The sequence below is a fragment of the Topomyia yanbarensis genome, chromosome 2 (assembly GCF_030247195.1).
Source record: "Topomyia yanbarensis strain Yona2022 chromosome 2, ASM3024719v1, whole genome shotgun sequence".
Taxonomy (NCBI): Eukaryota; Metazoa; Arthropoda; class Insecta; order Diptera; family Culicidae; genus Topomyia; species Topomyia yanbarensis.
Genome location: NC_080671.1, coordinates 374,462,633 through 374,487,909, shown reverse-complemented (window position 1 = coordinate 374,487,909; position 25,277 = coordinate 374,462,633). Strand labels below are relative to the sequence as shown.

Genomic DNA, 25,277 nt, shown 5'->3' with positions numbered 1-25,277 from the left:
TTGCATGTAGGTTGCGTCCTTAAAATGGATCATTGGATGTACTGTAGGGCTATCGCCTTCCGCAACCAGAGCTAACAAGCTTCACATATATGAACGAACCTAAGGTATCTAAAATAATCTAAATCTAAATTCACCTGGTTTAAATTGCGGTTTGTCACTAACGATATCTCCACATCGAATCCATTGATCCATCTGAATCTTTTAGGATACTATAAAAGCTAGTTTTTGAGCAAAGGGATTTCAATTTGAACGATAATTGAACTTTTTCACGCTTAAACATTTCTAAACATTTAACAGGATTCCTGGGATATTACTGGTTGGTAATAAACGAGATTCAGCGCCATCCAAAAACAAAGAAAAACAACCTCCGATGAACATTCGTATCGGCCGATTGAACTTGTTCCTATATCCGGAAGTTGGTCAGAAAAAATGCAGTTTTCAATAAATCAACACAATTTCTGTAGCTTATCTTTGTTTGCAAAACATGCTCGTGGTCAAGATTTCATTTTCCAGTGGTTTTCGAGCTCCGACAAAAAGTAAATATACATTTCCGGAATTTGGGAATAGTGGGAAATGCGAAAATCTTGCGTTTCGCGGTCCCAGGTTGGAAGCTCTATATGTGACAGTATCTTATTCTTATTAAATTCGTATGCATGGTGATATAAAAAGTATCAATTTCATAAAAAATTTGTATCTATAGAAAAATTTGAATATTTAAAAAGATAAGTTTTGTCTCACTTGTCTGACAATATTATCGAACAAATTGTATAAAAGTGCACAGAAGTCTTCAATGTAAAAAGCAAAGCAATGCCTTGATCCTATCTACCGAACCTACTGATTGTTAAGAATTCTTTCTGGCTGGAGCTCGAACATACGATGATTGACCCATAAGGCCATCGCCTTACCCTCTGATCCACCAGGCCGGCAATTTTACTTATAAAATTGAATAAGCTCGCCTGATGCCACAAAACTGGTGATAATTGCAATACATGACAACGAACATACATCGAAAGCCAATCACGGAGAGTGACTAAAATGTTGTGACTGGTGGTTGAATCTATAAGTTTTAATTTTCTGTCTTCAGTACGTGACAGTCTCTCGTTCTTTTTTTGTTGGTTGTGGAATACAATCAAAGAGATGATCACGAATGGCGGAGAAATAAGGAGAAAAATCAATCAATTGGACTTGACATCCGATCAATCACCTATGAGGCCATCGCCTTACACTTTGATTCGCCATGCTAGGGGACCAGTCTTGCATATAGTTTCATTTAAACTTGAAATATTACAAATTTGTGCAAACTCGCGTTTTGCCACAGAACTGGTAATAATTGCAAGATGTGACAGCGAACGAGCCGATGAGACACAGTGAAGCCGAAACTTGTCTTGGCTTAGCAGGCCTATGCGAAAGCATTATGCTATATTTCACCCTAAGGAGGAAAACTTGGTAAAAACCAAAATTTGTCACTGGGGTGAAAATTTGTTGATGAAAACCAGTCTGTACAGGAGAGCACAAATCCTTATTTCATACTCTGTTGCGTTTCGGCTTCGTCTCATCAGAAACCGACACTAACTTATTGTCGGAATAGATTAGCGCCGGCTAATATTTCGCCGCATCTACAACTCGCCTGCCAGATCAGAAGATATAAAGAAAATTCCAATATTTTCTTTGGTCGAAAATTTTACGAGTGTTTTTCTACTCATTTCCATTCGGCATCTTCTACACCTTGTAAACGATTAGACTAAAATACCTTGTATCATCAGGGATTATCATATTCGATTAGTCTCTAAAAGCTTTCTCTTAAATATCCTTGAACCAACCAATTTCAGAAAAAAAAAATCGAAAACGTGGCGAAAAATCCTATATTTTCCAATTTATTTCAGACAGAGGAAGATGAAGAGTACCAAATGCGCACTAAAAGTTGGTGAAATCTTAATTATAAAATCACTGCAGATCTGTTTCTAAGATTATTCGAAGCTTGGTGCTTGAAGGCCACGAAGGGGGTATTTTTTCGGAACCTATACGCGCAGATCGGATTACTGTGCAAACAATTTATTAGGGGATTCAACCCACTGCTACCATAAAATAAGCTAAAAACCTTTTTGATTATTTGTTCCTTCACCATCAGTTATATTTATTTCCGATGGTTGGAATCTTGTAAAAAAAACGAAAACTCGGACTTCGAAAACATCCGTTCGTGTTTATTGTAATTCCAACCGCAAATATTGAAATTAAATAATTGTGAAATCAGTTTACGTTTTGAAAGCAACGAACCGAGCATCTATTCAAAAGACTCTATATCAAGTCCGGTATACTGAGGAGACAATTGTTTCGAACTGCCACTTGGTAGGTAGATTGTTCATTACGTTGCATATGGATTGCAAGTTCAAATGCCGTCACGGTACTCCGGTTATGTTCAAGACTGGCGAAAACTAAATTCTGTATACCCAAATGTACAGCAACTATACATCTAACACGCCTTGTGCAGGAAGAAAAACTTTCCCAGCTCAGATTCAAGAACCGTAGTTCTATAATGGATAACATAAACAGGATATACGTCTATTGTTCGGCATATTTGCCGCATAATTAATCGTCCTTCTGATGACTTCAAAAGGATTATTCATAAAAATTCCCACCACATAGTTTGGGGCAACTCAGATATCAATTTGAGAGGCACTGAATTAGTGGATACTTAAGCAGTACAAATCTGCATATACTCGATAGAAGAAATAGTCTATAATTTGCACGGTCTGGCAGGAAAGAGGTGTTAGATTTAACTCTCTGCTCTGATAGTACTGCGCATGAGTTTGCAAACTGGCGCGTTCGAGCGAATGCAAACCGTAGTTGTTTGACCAAAAATACTTCACCTTTTCATCATTTAAATGTGTCTATAGACATCGTTACATGTACGAGTATTTCCAACGGTTGAAGCTCCAAGTGACTCGGTGGCGGTTATGAATGAAACAAACTCACTCATAGTAGCAGCATACAAGAGCTATACGTGCCCCTTGATGAAATGCCGAAATTGTAAGACTCAAAAAGATATGTGGATACTCGTCTGGCGAAGATGAAGTACTCAATTGTCTTTTTGGCATACACTTTCCAGGCTGTACGGAGCAATAAAATGTCAAACAGTTTGTTGCATTTTTCCAAGCATAATTGCAGTATTCCAGTCAGAGCACTGACTGGACATTGCAAAGTCAAATATCACATTGCTACTATTCAGCGTGCTGAGTGTTATTCGTGTGGTCTTTGTGAAGCCGACTGCGGAACCTCATATGATTTGATATATATACAATTGCCTTGCAGTAATGCAATTGCGTATCCGGTTTCTGGTTCTCCATACATAGAACCTATGTACAGGGAGCTAAAACTCAAGGATATGTTATTGTTGCCAGCACAGTATGGTAAAGAGCTATAGGTTTTATCAGTAGGATTCATTATTCGTTCGGGAGTGCAGAATCCAGGCTGAAAAAAATATGGGGAACGTGCCAATCAAAGCAATATATTCTGAGTCCTGATTCCAAATAAATACAACAAACAGCTCTGATTCAATCTGTTTCGAGATGAATTTGAGCCGGAATACAAGCTGATTTCAGGATTTCGAATAAAATTCCAATGCACTACGCGGAATGATTTTGACGTTTGCTCCTCAATTATCAAAATAGCTTCAAAGCAAGAGGCTCAAGTAAAAATTTAAATCACCATGCGAAAAAATGCATGTGTTTTCAGACAGCAAAGAGTTCAGTTTTTTAACAAACAACTTTCTTGTAATGCATATGCTGATGGCTACGATTTCGATGAAGTCAAAATATCCATTACTTGTGATTGAGTTGAATTGAACCAGCCATAAGATACTAATAAAACTAATTATTCTTGCTCAAGGATAATAAGATTTTATCAAGCTCATAATAAATCCATTTTTGTTTATGGCACTCTTGAAGAAAACCTTTTGGTTTATTTATTCCAAGATCACCATAAAGCCTACCAGTAAAATTGAAAATGTAATGAGAACGCCTATTATTATAATTTGTTGTGGCAAGCACAATTCCATCCAGGTTTTAAAGTTTTATTTTAAGCAGTGGTAAATCCAGGGGGAGGGTCCTGGGGGTCCGGACCCCCCCCCCCCGCAATCCTTTAACTTGCTGGTCTGCTTCTCTGGATCGGCTCACGTTTCGACAAGTTTCGATATTAGCAACACTTGAGAGTAGACTATTTACACAGAAAAGTCGGTCAGGGGGGTGCTAAGCAGGAACAACAATCTCTCCGTTGAAGTGGCCTACATCTAAAGGGCTCGCGAAAATAGGCATCGGTATCGGGGGAAATACCGCAGCCGAGGAACTCTCAGTACCAGTAAGTAGAAATATAGGGACGAGTAGCGCCAAGAAGGGTAAGAAACCCCACGAAGGTGGTTGTAAAGTGATGTGAATCATTATGGTCGACAGGTCAGATATACCGCGAAAGTTACCCCAGATGGATGAGGATTGCGATATACAAAAGCTTTAGGTTTAGTCGGTAGGCTTAACTACTACAAACCAATCCGACACCACCACGAGCCAGCAGGTACCGGTGTCTGTTGATCAATCCTTCTCCTCTCCATAACAGGCTTTACTCAATTTGTTGAGCTAAGTTGATTGGTACACAAGACTCGGCCCTCCAGTTTGAGGATTTCTATGCCTTTCCTTTAAAAGAAACGTAAAACATATCAAAACCCTCCTTTTGATAAATTTCTGTGCACGGGCCCGGTGTGCTAAATAGTCTTTATTCAAAACAGATCTAAATGTGTTTTAAATAAAGCAACAAACCGAACGGCATCACATATCAGTTTCAAAATTCGAAACAAAACTATTCGAAATAATAAATCAAAGCGATCTACTGGCGATGTGACCATTTCTGTTCCTATATTATTCTCCCAAATAATTTGATCTGTATAAAAACTAATGCTTGCAAACCAGTGATAAAAATAAAAACCATTCTTGGTCACTGCTCTAACAAACTCAATCTCCTAACCCACCAAAATCTCCAGCTAACCCCCGCCTTTAAGTGAGCACAAACCCAGTAGAGTCCGCCCGTACTTTAAAAATACTTACAGAAGCATGTTGTCGGATGCCTTAATGATAAAAACACATCACGTGTATCCAAAATATGAAACGTGTGTGCCAATAGGTACTTACAAACCCGCCGAAAGCATTTTGACTTGAGAATTTCATAGCATAAAAATAAATTATTTTTTCCCAACGCTAACTAACAAGCACCACACACCTCGCTGAGCTCAATCCAAACCCACCCTACCAACTTAATTTTTCAAATCATCGTGTGTTCACAACTCGGTCCTTATCATAAGATTACTATACTCGTTCGTTTTAAATCGCGCGCGTGATAAGCTTGGCACACAGCAAATAAACGAGTGCGAATTCTAACATGGTTAATGGTGTTTAATCACTTATTGTACCGTCCGGACATTATAGCCATGATATTGCACCTTTGGCATGCGAGCGATGAATGATTCAAACGAACAGGTGGCTAACCAACGAGCGATCTGCGTTTGACGAGAAACTGCAATCATGCTGCTATGGAGTGAAAAAGCAAACTGATTAATTTTTTTAGTTTACACGTGTGTCTCAAGTTATCAGACGACAAAGAGGCCGTGCTAACAACGTTAGCTCACTCGGTCGAATAGTGCCCACCAATTATGGTGCAGATAATTACTATCTCCGCAAAATCCATTATTTCCGCTATTTGCACTAATTGTGCATTCTACGGAATTAGAAATTTTGAAACGGAGCGCTTGTTTTGAAACGTTAGAAGTAGAGATGGGCGAGTGAATTGCGAATCGATCAAAAGAATCGACTCTTGAAAACAAGTGAGTGAGCCACGATTCTTTTTTTAAAAAGTTTTCTTTTGATTCTTTAAAAAAAATGTGTATAATTTAAACATTTAAAACGAAATAATTTGTGTAAAAGTTGCCTATTTCTGAGTGCATTTACCGAAGCCAGAATTCAGTGTCAACGCCTCCTTCATTCATTCACTCCCGAGCCTACTGAAGTTTCACACAGAATCGCCTTAAGTGCAGAGGAAATATAAATTAATTCACAAGCAAAAGCATTTATTTGTTATATCGTCGCTGGTGTGCTATCTTATGACAAACGCCATTTTGGGGTAAACTGAGTTAGATATGTCACATTACTCGTCTAACGAATCTCTACAAGATGGCGTTCCCAAAATTTTGAAATTTTGCTTGATTATTGAAATATAGCGAGAAAAATGATTAGAAATTGCGAGTATTTTGCTTCAAATCATTATATTTTAGGATTGGCTCAAGTTATAATGAAGTTTTAAGAAGTCTTAAGAATACAATCGCATAATAATTTTCAAAAGAAAAATACATGTATTGGGAGAAAAACGCAGTTTTAGCTTTAAACTGGAAATATTGCCAATTTGGCAACACTGTAACCAAAAATAACTATTTTTTCTAGATTCCCTGACTCATTTCCTTCAAAATGCATCTTACCGATTGTTAATAGACCAAATTAAACAAAAGATATGAATAAAAGTTAATAATTGATGCTTTATTTGCATGGAAAATTTTCCATGCACGATTATGACATGTCATACAATTTTTTTCATCAATACATCAATCAATGTGAGTGCGACTTTTGTTTTCATTTTAGCGAAAACTCGCAACATAGTCAACCGATCTTCGTAATATTTGAGAGATTAATACATAGTAGGTAGAAGCATCAATTGTCTTCTCTGAATTGTTTCTACCATTTGTAAGTTTCATGATATTCAATCTCAAACTTTAAAAATCGTTTTTCTCGAAATGTGCAAAATGGCGCTTGTCATAAGATAGCACAACAGCGACGATATGTGAAGGGAGAATGTGACCTCTTTTGAATTTTGGGGCATAAGTGAACTACGTAATCTTATCTAATGCATTTTTACTCGATAATCCCACTCAGAACCAGCACAGAAACAAAATTCAGTTTGAAACTGAAATTGAATTTGAACCGAAAATAACTGAATGCATGCACTGCACCGAAACTATGAAGAACGATGAGCCCAAAAATATGCCGAAATGAACACACGCACATTTTTTTGAATTTATGGAATCAAAATATCTACTCCAGATCAAAATCAAAGAGATATTTTTTAATCTTCCCAAATGAATCAACTTTTTCGAGTGAATCGGACACAATTTGCTTTCTAAACTGAATCGATTTGCCCATCTCTAGTTAGAAGTATTCTACTTCAAAAAATGATCCTGCAAACCCATGTCTGCATGCTCCCGGAGAAAAGTTTTATCTGGCTACATACAAGGTGCTCAGCAAATTCAAGATTGTTTTCGGCGACAAATTTTCCAAAAACTAATCATCTAGTAATATTGTTTAATTGATTGTTTGGTTTATAAAGGAATGATTTTCACTCATCTAGCAAGGAATTTACCGCTGCGGTCACAAAATCAAGCATTTCACCTCAAAAGAAACGATGGACAATAAAGTAGATTTCGTGTATCCAACTGCCCACAAATCCGCCAAATTGAAAATAATGGGCAATTATCAAACGGAACTTAAAGAAAACTGGAGACGAATGCGGACGCTGCATAAGTAGCGCGATGTTGGAACAAAATGCGCCTGAGATTGACAGTTCGGCTTTTCCAAATTAGTGTGTACGAATAGGTTTGATTTTTCGTCTTCCATCTTGCGCAATTATTTAAAGACTGCACGTATCGAAGCGAATCTTTCACCACTAAATAAATCTGTATTTTCCAGATAATACGCTATCAGAACGTTCCAAATTCGACCTATAGATGCGCTGTTACAGAATGAATAATGTGTCCGAATTTTAAGTGAAGTAAACTTCATTTATTTTATGGATAAAGATCTTCGCGAAGGGTATGCAAGTAACATTATTGACAGAAAGCGCTGGATGGAAAATGCTAATTGAAACCAAGAATACTCTTGGTATAAACTTCATCTGATAAAATTTGAAATGGATTTGAGACTAAAATTAAGAGCATTTGAGGTAAAATAAAGAACGCTTCCCAAACGCTTCAAAATTAAGGGCAAGACCTTTAAAATAAGGACGGTTGATAATAATTGTTATTCTATATTACGTATTGTTTAATGAAGATTTCAAAATCGAAATTTTGGACCCCCTCTGAAACTTTTTTCTGGATCCGCCCCTGATTTTAAGCAACGTATATTAAATAGAGCTATACAAACAACTAACTCTTCTGGTACACTTCACATATCCCGTCAGTTGTAACTGTTTGCTTGTTAATTTTAGAACGCACTTATGCAAGAATTTTTCCACTCCGTTAAAACTATACAGTTTTAAGATTTTACGGCAGCATTTACAAGATACATTCATCTTCAACAAGAATGTCATAAAACTATCCTTTGGTTTAATGCAGGTATGAAAACTCTGTCTTAGGAAGGGGCCCAGGAGTCTTTTAAAAGTGCTCATAAGATTAATTACTCTTATGAAAAATGAAATTTCATGAAAGTTTCTTTTCAAGCGTTCTTGAGGCACTCTCAAAACGCCACAAACTCAATCGTATAAAACTACATGTCCTTGTCGTAAGCACCGATGAAACCAAATTTTTTCTGTTAGGCTTCAATAAAACTGCCGTAAAACTTATATAAAACCAGTTAGCATTTGAACTGTTACTTGGGAGAGCAATGAGGTAAAATTTTGCTCAGGCATCTCGTAAAATCCCAACTACCGCCGAATTCGTAAAATCATTCTAAGCGATGTGTCACCATAAAAGAATCCGGAAAAAGAAAACGAAAGCCGCAAGAAACAGTGACGACAAAAAGAGCAACGGTTTCGACCCAACCTCTCACGCCGATATGTCGCCAACAAGCTGGGATAGTGGTGTACAACCGTACATCGAGCTACAAAAACAGGCTTATAATAAGCATATGGAACCATAAATGTTCTCTAAGAAATATCCAGTTTGCCAGGCTATCTGAACTTGCGGATTATCTTTACTGTTAACCAACTCGATTGTACCATGCTATTTTAATCGGATTTGTTACCCTGCCATTACGGATAAAATGTCATGGAGTTGTATACCGCCAACAACGTGCACGATGTGCCTAAGGACAAGAACTGAAGCTATTAACTTTGGGCTTCCTTCCGCTACAACCAATACGAACTTGTAAATATTACTCAGAACAACATTCAATTTTCCCTGCTATTTGCATAGCTCGTGGAGGGTGTAGTATAAGTTATTATCTCCGTGCAGCACCTGGAATTTTACGAATGAACAATCCGATTGAATCAGCATCCAATGCTAAAACTAACAAGTACATTCCGTTGTTAGTTTAGAAATAAAAAAACACGATTTTTTGCGCTCTTTCGCTTGCCAACTCATTGGCCTCTGTATGTTGTGTCAACTGCCATTTGCGATGATATATGCGAGGCGAGATTTATTCTGGAATATGATTTCTTATTAATGAGTTTTTTCCATAAAGTATCGATCACAGCAGATTCGCCGCAGGGTAAGGTTTGATGCGTTTTTCTCGCTTCTCATCATTGTACTATATATTTTTGCTTGCTATTTCATACAGAGCGAAAAAACACGATAAAGCAATATTTGTTCCCATTGTTCCATGTTACGTTGTGTGAGTCGTTTTTATTATCAATAACTATGGGGGTGTAATGTTTATTCTGATACATTTTTCCGCTTCATGATTCGAAAATGATTGATGACTGTGTATGTTTATTTGTTGCTACCGGTTGGTTGGCATAAATTGCATAGTCGATCATCCGACTTACTCTTGGGAAAAGAAGGATAATTGGTTGAATTTTTGTTTGAGAAAATGTGGGATATTTTCACCAGGAACTATACAAAAAGCTCGAATTTTTACGGTAAACCTAAATTTAATATTTAGCCATGTTGGACAACAACTTGTACATAGAAACGTCTAAAACAATATTTCTTTCTTGAACTTGATCGTAAAAATCAAGTGTAACTATACCGACCGCATGTAACATGCCTAACATATAATAGATATGGTAATTTCTCTACGACGATACTATTCCGAAAAGTTTCCAAATATTTTTTTTTTAATATTTTACTTCATGCTGTCCACATTGTTTTAATTTTTTTGTGCAAACAAAGCATTGCAGTCAAAATGAAATTTCCTTGAAAATTTCAAAGTGTTTGCCAGTGTGCACTACTATTTCTTCGAAGGGAGCGATACTTCGGAAGACATCTTATGACGCCTCACGAGATATGGCATACCTGTCCCAAACGGATCCTCAGCTACATTAATAATGTACTACCCGGTTGGGACGACACATGTGGACAAACAAACAACTCGCTTCCGACTACATTGGATTCGGGCAATTTGTAACATGTAGAGCAAACAGGGGCAGCTACAAAAGATAACCTGAATAGTGGTCGCAGTGGCAAAGTTTCCCCTAACAAAAAAAGAAAAAGAAGATGTTGATCCCATTAAATTGTTCTTCGAACGAATTACTTAAAGTGGTACACTCAAGTACACCCAGGTAACTTTTATGCTGAATGTAATATTCGGAGCCGCTTCCTGATAATTCAATGAGAGACGATTATTTTTTCTACGGAGTGCCTAAAATTTTCTTATGCATTTTTTTCTTGTTTCGAAGCCATCACTGTAATCACTTGACCGATTTTCAGGAACCTTGATGAAACGGTGAATTGTATATCCGTTTTAGCTAAATTTTCGTCAAATTTCACCCACCGCCGAAAAAATTACGAATTGCGGGTAACAATATGTTCAATATTTTTGAATGCATTATTCATCATAGTACATTGATTATTAATGATGACACAAAATTAAAAAAGCAGTAAGTAGTATAGCTAGTGTTCCAGACGAAATAAAAAGTTGCAAATTTCCAATGGAAACAAATCAGAACTCAATTGGAAGCAATCAATTTTGTGCCTTCCGTGTGCCTTCCTATACTTTCCGGTAGCAGTGTTAAATTTTGCAGCTGACATCACAAAAATACCGGATACATTAGCTGATACAGGAAGCCATCGTCATTCTGTTTGCTGTTCTTCCCTTACTGGTGCTGAATATGAAATATATGCTATTATTGGCAGCAATCGCGGAATGCGTCACTACCGATGTGCTAAACAATATTCCTCAGTACATACTAGATAGAAAATAGCTATTTACAGCTGTCCACGAAATTGTTGCATCATACAAAAAAACTTTGCCAAAAATAATCACATGGGCCTAAGTTGGAATAACTTTCAGAATATAATAAAGTCTGGTCCAGTTTGGATTTGACCGTATTCAATTAGTCCTTTCTCCAAGAAATTACTAAACGCTTTTGATATCTTTGGTAGACATTTTTGTTTGGCTACAAAGGGGAAATACAAGAGTGAACATTCGTCAACTTTTCGGATGAAATTTCACTGCTTTCGCAGTGCTAGCTACGCTATAAGTAAAATCTCATTAGTTTTATGAATAATGCTCATAAAGTTATGAACTAGTTCACGTACAGAAAATCGATTTGGTACTGGTGTGGCGGAAACCTGAAATTTACAAAACAAAAACAGATGGCTCCACTAATAAAAGCCTTATGCAGGCATTACTGAAGGGATAATAACATACTTATAAAACAAATGAGTTTCGTTACTGTTTTCGTAACGTAACAACGTGATCGTTCCAGAATCCATGGCATTTTATTCAAAATGTTGAGAATAATGTACAGGCTATGACAATAGTAATCATTGCACAGTGGTCTGAATCCAGAATTTAGGATGAGAAGACATCATATTTGTAGCTTTAATGGTTTGAATTCTACAACTATTTGAATATTGTGCGATATGGTAGGTAGGTATACCTAAACAATCTGTTTTTTCCGTTGTAACTTTTTAAATATTTTTTTCCTGTCAACAGTATTTTCACGAAACTTTTAGAACTAACTATTGTGTTTTTTTCAAGAATTCATCTCATAACTTTGGAACTATTTTTTTGTTTGTTTTGTTTGACACGGCTCCATGCGTTAGCATAACTGAACCGTGGGTGTTTCTTATTTTTACAATGCGTAAAAATAAAAGTTAATTTTCACTATGCCTGTCCATCGGGTCTTGTTGACGCAGCTTGCTGCTGCGAGTTTCTTCCTTGGTGGAGAAACATTAGATGCGTTGTCTGCCACACTTTGGGGGTCATTCGGTCCGTCTTCTCTCGCGTTTTCGTTCATGTCCATGTCGTCATCGATACTGCTTTCTTGATGCTCACGGTTGGATGTTCTTGTTTGTTTCTTGTACTTACGGGTCGCTGTTATACATCCTATAAAAATATAAAATTCTTCATCGGTTTTTGTGGGTGGTGTTTGTATTTGTATTTAAAATTTGTCTCATCTGACACTAAGTCTTAATGAACTAAACTAAAAATAATTAACCTAATGTAACAGCAAACGGTGACGAAATTGTGATGAATTATAATTGAGGTCAAAGTGCTCGGCTAGCTCGTTGAAGCGACAAAGCATCGCTAAAATCGGACTATTAGCAGCGTAGTTGGTGTTTCGCTTTTCGATGTGTAGTAATGTTCGAGGGCGAAGAACACGGGTTGGGGCGTAGAGGTTGATTTGTCCAAGGAGATCGGGAACATCATACTCAGCCAACAGAAGCTTTGATATGAAAATGGCCTGCGAAGTATGTATACGTTCTTGCAAAGTATGTAGTCCTAATAGTCTGCAACGGTTCTCATATGGTGGCAGGTTCAACGGATCATTCCAAGGCAATTGACGTAAAGCATATCGTATAAATTTGTCTGAACAACTTCAATCCTTTCACTCCACGATGTTTGCAAATTACAACTGAGAGCGCACTAGTGAGCAATATAAAGCCTTGAAACACAGATGATCCCGGAATTCGCTAGATATTTTGAACATAAAAGCTAGAAGTCGATTTGCTTTGTCGATAGTCGCTGACAGGTGATTGGTATAAGTTAGCCTTCGATCGAGAATAACACCTAAATCTTTTACGTGGTCAACGCGTTGCAGCTGAGTTCCGGCAATGTTGTAGTTAAAATTAAGCATGTTTCTTGTACGATGCAAACTGATGACAAAACATTTCGTAACACAAAGGATCAACATGTTTCTTTGACACCAATTGTAAAATGTATCAATGAGCCATTGTAACTCATGGCAATCGAGTTCATTCCTTATCACAAGAAATATCTTCAAGTCATCGGCGAAAAACAGTTTCCCTCCACGCATTAGAACAAAGACAGCATCATTCACGAACAATGAAAATAGTAATGGACCTAGTGTACTACCTTAGGGAACTCCGGAATTATTACAAAAGGAGACACGTTGTCACCAATTTACACGACGCACTCGCAGTGAACAAGGTAGGATCGAAGCCAGTGGCAGAATCTCGAGGTACATCCTAGTTTATCAAGCCTTGCAAGCAGTATCTCATGGTTAACTGTGTCGAAAGCGGCGTTAAGATCTGTGTAGACCGTGTCCATCTGGAGTTTCCTGGATATGTTTTCAATGCAAAACGTTGTGAAGCTAACTAAATTCGTCTTTACCGATCGACCAGGGTAGAATCCGTGGTGACAAGGGCTTATGTAATGTTTACTAGCAAAAAAGCAGCACCTCGTTGATAAGCGATTCGAAGATTTTTGACTCAACTCTCAGCGAAGCGATTCCCCGGTAGCTCACGATGTTGCTTTTGTCATTTTTCTTGTGTACCGGAAACATAACTGAAAACTTCCAATCATCGGGAAATTTCTGCTGCTGAAGCGACACATTGAAAAGGTGCGTAAGTGGGGTCGCTAAAATATCGGAACATTTTTTCAAAACAGCAGACGGCATAGCACTTTGTCCTGGAGCATAAGACGATTTTGTTTTCCGTATTGCAGAGACAAAAGTTGGTCATTGGTATAGAGACATTTGGTGTAATCGTTGCTACTTCGATATTGGTAATGGCATTTGGTTTAGTGGTACTGGCAGGGATGCCAAAGGTACCGGTAAACTACATTTTTTCGGTATATTTACATTTACACAAGCTGTACAGCCCGCTACAGCGACGCATCACTACAGCTCTTGCCAGAACGGTAGCCAAACCGAGCACATTTTCCCGTACAGCAGTAGAATACATTTTTGTTTTGCTGCTGTACTCCGACTGCTCGGTGAGAGTGTAGCGTAGTAAAGTTTGTTCTCTCGCTTTGTACACATAAACGAACCGCATTCATTGATGTCGTCTGTTATTGAAAATATGGAATAGATTAAAAATACTAAAAAGTGTAAAATAAGAAAAGAGAAGCTGTACCGCTCGCGTCTGGTGGCTGTACTGGGGGGCAGTATTTTTGCCTTTCTCAATAGAAAGGTATTGCAATTGCTCTGAAAACCGACTTTTGAACGGAGGCCCGGAGGGCCGAGTGACATATACCATTCGATTCAGTTCGTCGAGTTCGGCAAATATCTGTGTGCGTGTATGTACGTGTGTGTATGTATGTGTGTGTATGTGCGTCTGTGTGTGTGTGTACGCGAACCCAATCTCACTAACTTTTCTCAGAGATGGATGAACCGATTTTTACAAACTTAGTCCCAAATGAAAGGTGCAACGTTCCCATAGGCTGCTATTGAATTTCTAATGGATCCGACTTCCGGTTCCGGAATTACAGGGTGATGAGTACGACCACGCAGAAAATGTTGATTTTAAGAAATTCTGCAATGAATGTATAATGGTGAAAATTTTTCCAAAATGTGACCTCAACTGCTTCGATTTGTAGTACTTGGTCATTAACAGCCATTCAAAGTCTCTTTGGTCACATTGGCCACCATCATCGGTTCCGGAAGCCCCGGCGGAAGTATCCAAATTCAGACTAACAGTCACATCGGTTTCAAATGAAAGATGTTGCGTCCCCGTAAATGGCTATTAAATTTTATTCCCAACTGACTTCCGGTTCCGGAGTTACGGGTTGTAGCGTGGGATCACATAGCAAATTGTGATTCAAACCGATACTCCGATGGAAGCAAAAAAGGTAAAAATTTCGCTAAAATGTCTCTCAAACAACTTAAATTTGCTGTTCTAGGTCACCGACGGCCAACCAAACTTTCGTTGACTACATTGACCACCATAGACGGTTCCGGAAGTGCCCGGGAAAAGCGGCCATCTTTCAAAATTTAGGAACTCACATCAGTTTCCCGGAAATGGTTGGGCCGATTTTCACAAACTTAGTCCCAAATGATAGCTATAATATCCCCATAGATGTCAATAAAATTTCGTACGGATCGCTTATATGGGTCCGGAAATATAGACTAAATCGTCCGTTCACATATGAAATTCCCATATAAGCCGGAACTCAAATTTTTTTTTTCAAGGGGGGGACCTCATGAAATTTCAGAAATCGAATTCGTATTTTTGATGCCAAACATCTTTAAAATGCATGAAACGTCGAGATTTTATGTTATCTCGAAAAAATTTTTTTTTATAAAAATCGACTTTTCGGGACTGCCGATTTCGCACCTTTTTACCTTTCTCATACAAAGAAAGGCTATGCAATCACTGTAAAAATCGACTTTTTAACCGAGGCCCGGAGGGCCGAGTGTCATACACCATTCGATTCAGTTCGTCGAGATCGGCAAATGTCTGTGTGTTTATGTATGTGTGTGTATGTGTGTGTATGTGTGTGTGTATGTGTGTGTGTCATTTAAACTCACACAATTTTCTCAGAGATGGCTGAACCGATTTTTGCAAGCTTAGTTTCATCTGAAAGGTATAATGCTCCCATAAGCTGCTATTGAATTTTTAGTTGATCCGACTTCCGATTCCGGAGTTACGGGTTGAAGAGTGCGGTCACACAGCAAATTCCCATATAAACTGGTACCACCATGATGTTCAAATGATGTAAAACATATTAAAATTGATGTAACATTACTCTAGTTTGCGGGTCTGGATCACTAATGATCAATCAAAGCAGCTTTGACCACATTGGCCACCTATGACGGTTCATGACGCCCCCGGGGAACCCGCCAAGTTCCTAAGCTAATATCACACTCATTCCCCAACGAATTCTCCACCGATTTTTACAAACTTGATTTCAAATGAAAGATACAGTAATGCCATTGATTGCTGCTGAATTTCATTCGGTTCCGACTCTTGCTTCCGAAGTTATAGGGGTGTTAGTAAGGATATACTGGAATTTCCCATATAAATCGGTGCAATCGTAATACCTCAGAGGGTAAAAACTATTGAAATGGTCACCAAATTACTTCTAATCGCAGATGTAGATCACTGATTGCCAATCAAACATTCTTTGAATATATTGTCCACTATCGACGATTCCGGAATTCCGGGCATATTCCACAATTAAAGTCACATCGGTTCATCGGTGATGACTGAATCGATTTTCTTAAACCAAGTCTCAAATGGAAGGCAAAATATGCAGTTGAGTATTGCGGCGCCGCACCCCCCCCCCTCCTTGCCCTTACACCTCCCTCCTTCATCACTCCCCTCCTCTTGGACCACCCTCACGCCCGCATTTCCTCCATCCACCTCGTATACCGAAATAAGATGAAGGATTTCTGACGCATCCTCCACTCCCACTCTACTAACCCCCCATTCCCTACACGTTCAAACCCATTCCACCAACCTTTCCAAATTATAATCACATGAAGATAACATTGAACTCATGCTTATTAAGCTAATCAAATATTATTCTTTTGCCTTTCTTTTATAGAAAGGTTATGCAATTGCTCGGAAGGCCGAGTCTCATATAACATTCGACTCAGTTCGCCGAGATCGCAAAATATCTGTGTGTATGTATGTGTGTATGTATGTATGTATGTATGTATGTATGTGTGAATGTATGTGTATGTATGTATGTATGTATGTATGTATGTATGTATGTATGTATGTATGTATGTATGTATGTATGTATGTATGTATGTATGTATGTATGTATGTATGTATGTGTGTGTATGTGCGGATTTGTTAACAAAATGTCCACATCGGTTTCTCGGAAATGGCTGAACCGATTTTTACAAACTAAGATTCAAATGAAAGGTATAATATTCCCATAGGTTGCTATTGAATTTCATTTTCAACCGACATCTTGTTCCGGATTACGAGTGGAAGAGTATGGTTACAAAACAAAATTTGTTGATTTGTCCACATCGGTTTCTCGTAATTTTCTGAACCGATTTTGACAAACTTGATTTTAAATGAAAGGTCCATTAGCTGCTGTTGAATTTTGTGTGGATCCGAGTTCTGGTTCCTGAATTACAGGGTGATACGTACGATCACGCAACAAATCCTGATTCTAACGAATTCTGCGATGAATGTAAAAAGGCGAAATTTTTTCCAAAATGTAAACACAACGGTTGAATTTGTAGATCTAGGTCACCAACAGTCATTCAAAGTCTCTTTGACCACACTGGCCACCATCGACGGATCCTGAAGTATCCAAATTCAGAATAACGGTTATATTGGTTTCTTGAAAATGGCTAGACCGATTTGATCAACTTAGTCTCAAATGAAAGGTGTTGCGTCCCCGGAAACTGATATTAAATTCCATCTCCATCCGACTTCCGGCTCCGGAGTTACGGGTTGTGGAGTGCAATCACATAGAAAACTCCGATTCAAACCGATACCGCGATGAATGCACAAACGTGCTCTTATATATACTTACCAAGTGTAATAAGAATGAAAGACATTTTCACAATGTTATATTGTACGAACCAGCTATTAAATCATAGTTTGTAGAAATGAGAAAGGCACAATTGCACCTCAAGGTGGATTAAAACAGGTTTTGATACAATGAATTCAAACAAATCTCGTCTAAAACTGTACTGGGGACCCTCCTTTCTGATGTTCAATCAATTTCCTAGTCCACTCAGTACACGAGTTGTAGTTTAAATTTAAAAAAGTCATTTTTCGTGAAACCTCAATGTATGTTCAAATTCAAGTTTTTATCTTCGGAAAATGATATAAAAACTTTTGTCACAGAACGAAAAAGTTTTTATATGAATATTTGAAAATGGCAGAATTGAAAGTTGGAGATATTTGCGCTTATCGTTGGATGCTTGCGCCGGAACGCCACGAGTAGAACACCATGTCATCTCTCAGTGTACATCCAATCATCCTGCGTTTCCTGGATGTATGTAGAAAATTGCTTTAGCGTAGATTTAGGCTGAAATTACAGGAATAATAATGTCGAATTGGGACATGTCATTTTTGTGAACTATTGAAATGAATTATTGAACCAGGTCAATTCTTCACTTACCAAATAAATAAACGTACTGAAAAAAATTAAAACAAAAAGCGCACTTTGATCAGGTAGCGATCATACTCATTTGCGTTTCGGCTTCACCTCATCAGAAACCGACTCTAACTTATTGTCGGAATAGATTAGCGCCGGCTTGACGCAAATACCTTAAAACTAAAACACACTCTGTGTTTCAATCGATCGACTGATCAAACGTGATGTCCCGTTCGAGCAGAAGTTCTGTTTATGACGATGCGACACAGTGAAGCCGAAACTTGTCTTAGCTTAGCAGGCCTATGCGAAAGCACTATGCTATATTTCACCCTGAGGAGGAAAATTTGGTAAAAACCAAAATTTCTCACTAGGGTGAAAATTTGTTGGTGTCTCATCGGCATAAACAGAACTTCTGCTCGAACGGGACATCACGTTTGATCAGTCGTTCGATTGAAACACAAAGTGTTTCAATGTTTTAAGGGATTTGCGTCAAGCCGGCGCTAATCTATTCCGACAATAAGTTAGTGTCGGTTTCTGATGAGGCGAGGCTGAAACGCAACTGAGTATGAAATAAGGATTTGTGCCCTCAAGTGCAAAGACTGGTTTTACCAACAAATTTTCACCCTAGTGAGAAATTTTGGTTTTTACCAAATTTTCCTCCTTAGGGTGAAATATAGCACAGGTAGTTTCGTTTTTTTCCGGCGACTTTTACTTGTTAAGATGAATTGGGTTGTTTTACGTCGCCTTTGGTGAGCCAAAAAATGATGATGCTTTTGTATGGAACCTTAGCGTATTTAATTTGTATTTGGTGTGACGTTGTACACAATTTGAGATATTCTCAGCTAACTATTACTAATAAAATTCTGATTTAAGCGAAATGGGGTTTACGAGTAGATGACGGAAATCATTATTTTAGGCTATTTGTTTTTCTAAATTGCGACTTCCGGTTTAGAAAACACTCTAAAACCTCAACAATATAAGTACTTTTGAAATGGGACTGCCGGGTGCATACCGGAGATTCATGTTTAAGGTCAATTAGAAATCCGAAATGGTGGCTTCTGCTGTAGAAAACTCTCTATAAACTCACCATTTTGAATGTCAAAATGCCGCCCCTCGTCGATTTCCGTCATCTACGCGCCCGTTCTCAAAATACCCATATTGTTAAGGTTTTAAAATGTTTGGCTCGATCGGAAGTCGCCATCTTGGATTTAAAATTGACGTCACTCGTCGATTTCCCCATGCTACTTGTCAGGCCCCGTTCCAAAAATATCCAATATCCATCATGTACTTGATCAAGCCAGTTGGCGAGAATATCTTGATTCACTTTACTTGCATTTTCATCGACTCATTTTATCTGCGTTTAATAACAGTGGTTATGCATGTAGATCTTTGGACCTACGCTCAAAGACGACCTCAATTCGACATCCGTTGAACTTCGTACTATATTGAGCATTATGTCATGAACCTCAAAGAGCATACAGAGAAAAAAATCATCAACATATTTCTTACTACGCTTATAGATCTTAAGTTCTGTACTTCAAAAAGTTCTTGGATGACCATAAATATCAATTGGACGCAATACCTCATTGAACTGCCACCGCATCCATATACGACCGAAAGATACTTGATACTTGTTTAGACTAAGCATACATACGTACCTATTTGATACAGAATAGTTTTTAAGCTATTTAATCATTTCATTCTATAAACTGCTATTACGAAATCAAATTTTGTAAGAATGTGTAGAGAACTTTTTTACGAGATAAATCCCAAATAACGAACACTTATTTTGTGATCTAATTCGATTTACGAACCCCCGGTTTGGTTCGTAAATGGAAGTTGCAATGTACTACAATTTTGCTGAAGGGTGCGCGACGTTAGGCATACATACGTTAGGCATATAAACGGTAGGTATAATTGACGTTAGGCATAACGGACGTTAGGCATAATGGAAGATAGACACATTTCACTAAAAAGTATAAAAATAATCGCAAAGCTTTCTTTATTGAAGGGATTTCAACCTTATTCTCGTTTTTCGGGTTAGAAAAAAACTACGCTTTGCTGTATACAATTGCATACCTTCGAGAGACAGCAAAATCAATTGGGAAAATATTCTGGACCCCGAAGATATCGAAACCGCAGTTCAAACCTTTTCAAACGTTCTGGTGTACGCTATTGACAGGCATGTTCACCATTGACAAACCGGCCCTCCATGGCAAACGAGTACACTGCGACGGCTGAAGTCTATAAAGAGAGCTGCCCTGCGGAAATTTACCAAGTATCGCACAATATCACTCAGAGACTATTACGTCAGTCTCAACCATGCCTACAAACGAGCCAGTCAACACTGTTTCTATCAATATCAGCAAAATATTCAGCGTAATCTCAAGTCGCATCCTAAACGTTTCTGGAAATATGTGAACGACCAGCGCAAGTAATCAGGACTGCCGTCGTCTATGACTTTCAATGGCAACACAGCTACTACATCTCCAGACATAAGTGCACTTTTCTCGGAAAAATTCGCGAATGTATTCACAGATGAGGCACTAACTATTGAGCAAATCGAACTCGCTGCTAGCAGAGCTCCACTTGTAGGTCACACTCTGGGTGCTATCGATTTTAATGCAACATTGATTACCAGAGCTTCCTCTCGACTTAAGTCATCTTTCAATCCGGGACCCGACGGACTTCCTTCCACGATACTGAAAAGGCACATCGAAGTTTTGGTTGCTCCGCTTCTTCAGATCTTTAGAGCATCTATTACTAGAGGTATTTTCCAATCTTGCTGGAAATCAGCGAACATGTTCCCAGTTCATAAAAAGGGCAATAAGCGAGACGTCAATAATTACCATGGGATAACTTCATTGAGTGCTGTCTCGAAGTTGTTCGAGCTGGTGATTATGGAACTCTTCAGGCTCACTGTAAGCAGTACCTAAGTGACGATCAACATGGCTTCACGTCCGGGTGGTCAACTGCATCGAACCTGTTATGCTTAACATCCTACATAATAGAGAGTATGGAATGTCGCGCTCAAACTGACGTCGTTTACACCGACTTATCTGCCGCTTTTGATAAGCTAAACCACGATATCACAATAGCAAAAATGGATAGAATTGGAATAAATGGTAGTGTTTTGCAGTGGTTTCGATCTTACCTCACAGACCGAGAGATAGCGGTTGTCATAGGAGATTACCAGGGCCCTATATTCACTTCTACGCCAGGAATACCTCAAGGAAGCCACTTGGGACCGTTGATGTTTCTGATATACTTCAATGATGTACATCTAATTCTGAAGACTCCCCGATTGTCCTTCGCGGATGATCTCAAGTTTTTTCGCATAATTCGTACAATTGAAGATTGCAGATTTCTCCAACAGCAGCTTCAAGCCTTTGCTGACTGGTGTACCATGAACCGTATGTATGTAAACCCGAAGAAGTGCTCGGTAATATCGTTTTCACGGAAAAGGACTCGATCTATTTTAAGTACCGTCTTCTAGAAACAGAAACCGAACGCGTTAGTCACGTGAAGAACCTGGGAGTGATTCTGGATTCTCAACTTACGTTTAAACAACACGTCTCCTATGCAGTCGGTAAAGCGTCTCGAGCGCTAGGATGCATCTTGAGGATAGCCAAACATTTTACAGATGTTTATTGTCTCAAATCGCTGTACTGCGCTTTGTCCCGATCAATCCCAGAATACACTGGAACCTCCATTTACGAGCCAAGCCGGGGGTTCGTAAATTGAATTTGTTCGTTAAAAAAGTGTTCGTTATTTGGGATTTAGTTCGTAAAAAAGTTTGTTCCATATTCTTATTAAAATTTGTTGGTTGAGCCATATTCTCGATAACCATAACAATATGGGCATTTTTAGAACGAGCTTGACAAGAAGATGATGAAAATGGACAAATGTAACCTTTTTGAAATCCAAGATGGCGACTTCCGATTGAGAAAAATTCTCGGTAACCATGACAATATGGGTATTTTTGGAACGGGCTTGACCAGTATGTGATGAAAATGGACAATTGGAACCTTTTTGAAATCCAAGATGGCGACTTCCGGTTGAGAAAAATACCCGTATTGTTGAGGTTATAGATAATTTATCGAAACCGGAAGTCGCCATCTTGGATTACACAATGGCTCAAGACATCGATTTCCGTCATGTACTCGTCAACCCCATTCCGAAAATACCCATAGTGCGAGATTACAGAGAATTTATTGAAACCGGAAGTCGCCATCTTGGATTTCGAAACAGCTGCAGATATCAATTTTCGTCATGTACTCGTCAACCCCATTCCGAAAATATTGTTGTTGTTATATAGAATTTATCGAAACCGGAAGTCGCCATCTTGGATTTCGAAACAGCTTCAGATATCGATTTCCGTCATGTACACCTCATCCCCATTCCGAAAATACCTATATTGTTGAGGCTAAAGAGAATTTATCTAATCCGTAAGTCGCCATCTTAGATTACGAAATGGCTTAAGACATCGATTTCCGTCATGTATTCGTCAACCCTATTCCGAAAATACCCAACTTTTATTAATAACAGTTCGTTAAGAATACGTGAAACTTCATACTGTACTGTACTGCCCATGATCGCATATCAGTCCCATAAAGATAGGAAACCCCATAGAAAACGGGACAACTATGCGATCATGGGTAGTGTACAACCTTAAACTTTTTTTTACGAACTTTGTTCGTAAAAAAAGAGTTCGTTATTTCGAATCTAGTTCGTAAAAAAAGTTACGTAAATCGAATATTACGTAAAAAAAAGTTCGTAAATGGAGGTTTCAGTGTATTGCCCTGAAGTGTGGAGCCTAAACTACAATAACGGCGTTGAGAGAATTGAAAGCGTACAGCGTCGCTTTTTACGTTTCGCGCTCCGTAGATTGCCGTGGAGAGATCCTCTCCGATTACCTAGTTATGAAAACCGGTGTCAGCTGATTCAACTGGAACCCCTTTATGTTCGAAGGAATACAGCAAGAGCTTTGTTCATCGCCGACAATTTGCAAGGACATATAGATGCCCCAGCTATATTAGAATAAATTAATATAAACGTCGCACCACGAACATTACGCAACAACGTTATGCTTCGATTACCCGTTCAGACGCACTAATTATGGTATGCATGGAGCCATCACTGGTCTACAAAGGATTTTCAACCAGGTTGCTACAGCTTTCGATTTCAACGTGTCTAGACAAACTCTGCGTCAGCGATTTTCTAGACTTTTTAATCAATCTTTTAACCACATTTGACTTTTTTACCGTTTTTGTGAATTATTGTATGACCACTATTTGTGTATATGACTTGAATGTTAGTAATAAGTTTATTATTAAGACCAACACCATTGGGGCTTTGGTATGTCTGTTAGTGTATAAGACTATTAAAGAATAGGAAAGAAAATGGAAAACACCAAGTAAGATATTTATTTTTTACAAGTGTAGAATCCTTTTATATTTTTCCATGAAAGAGCTGAATGATTTCTCCATTTGAGTGAACAGTTTTGATTCTAGCCAATTTCAAGCTTATTGGATACAATGCAATACAATACAATTGTATTCAAATATTGAACAATAAAGGCTAATAACGAGCAGCTATTAAGTTATGCAAACTTGCAGTGTCATGGACAGCATCAGCATTAGCGCAAGAATTTTACGTTATGCCGATACATTTTTTGTTTCGGTAACTCTACACAATACACGAAAAAACTCTCCTTCGTATCAGACAGTTTCCGTAGTTTTATCTTTAATGGCCTCAAGAATAAGATTATTTAACTAAATAATATGGGAGATAATCAATATAGAAGCAGCAAATTTATCATTCTTTCGTTCATGAACTGTTCTTCAAGACATATATTGTCTTCTTGGACAATTGCACCATGCATGTATGTAAGAACTAATCTAAGTTAATGTGCGTTATTCGTACCTTAACAAAAATGGGATTGATTTTATTATTTTGTTTTACATATTTGTTTTACTTGAAGTAGGGATAAGCCCCCTGAAGCTAGGTTTCATACAAAACCTGTCTCCAACAGGCATAAAATCTCCTCTTTTTTACGAACAGATTTAATCTATTTTAGTTAGGTGCAATTTATCGGTTGTGCGTAGAGTAATAAACGCAGGCTGAATTTTCCGCATGCATACGGTTTGCTTCATTTTTGATCGAGTTTTATCAACTTCCAGAGTAATTCTACAGCATAAAAACCCGTTTTAATCCACCTAGTGGTGCAATTGTGCCTTTCTTATTTATCCAAACTACGATTCCATGGCTGGGTATGTTTAATATAATGGTGGAAATGTCTATTACATATTCAGTGTGATTTACACATACGTGCAATGAATCGACAGCTTATGTGTCGACACTGAAACACTTGAAATCAGCGGCGGATCCAGGAGGAGGGTTCGGGAGTTTGAACCCCACCAAAATTTTCAACTTGTCAAGAAATTTTAAATTAGTTTCTCAACTCAAAATCATTTCAAACCAAATTTTTCACTGGTTTTTCAGACCCACCAGGAAAATTTGTTCTGGAGGAACTAGAAAATTTTATTCGGGTAGAGAGGTACATGATGAGAGAAGGGCGGTTTAGGAAAATGTGGTGAGTGATGTGGGGAAGAGGGGGTACCCGTCACCATATTCCCCTAATTACGCCCCTGTTAAAATACAGAAAACCTATACAAGTCAACAAAATTAAGTTGACGATGTTCAGAGTGATTGCATAATCTTTCTATAGGAGAAAGGCAAAAAGTTCAAACATTCACGCTCTTACCACCCGAGGCGAACACCGCCAAAAAATAAATTCCTTTATGTGATGCTTCAGTATGGTAATTTATGCCAATCGTTCATCATGCCAATCGTCCATTTTGCCAATCGTCCATTATGCCTTACGTCACTTATGCCTAACGTCTTTAGGCCTAACGTCCATTATGCCTAATTTACATATGCCTAATGGGGTACACCCTATTACAATTTGCTGAACACTCCATTACTCTATTTCACCTAATTACGAAAATAATCTTCAAATTATACAAACAATTAGGGTCACCCTAATGCCAACTTATT

The 25,277-nt window shown here is 38.2% G+C and overlaps 1 protein-coding gene across 1 annotated transcript in view; it reads right to left on the bottom strand.

Moving 5' to 3' along the window:
* The window catches only part of LOC131684597 (adenylyl cyclase 78C), a 159,221-nt gene that overhangs the window by 108,897 nt on the left and 25,047 nt on the right, over positions 1 to 25,277 (bottom strand). The window lies entirely within an intron of this gene.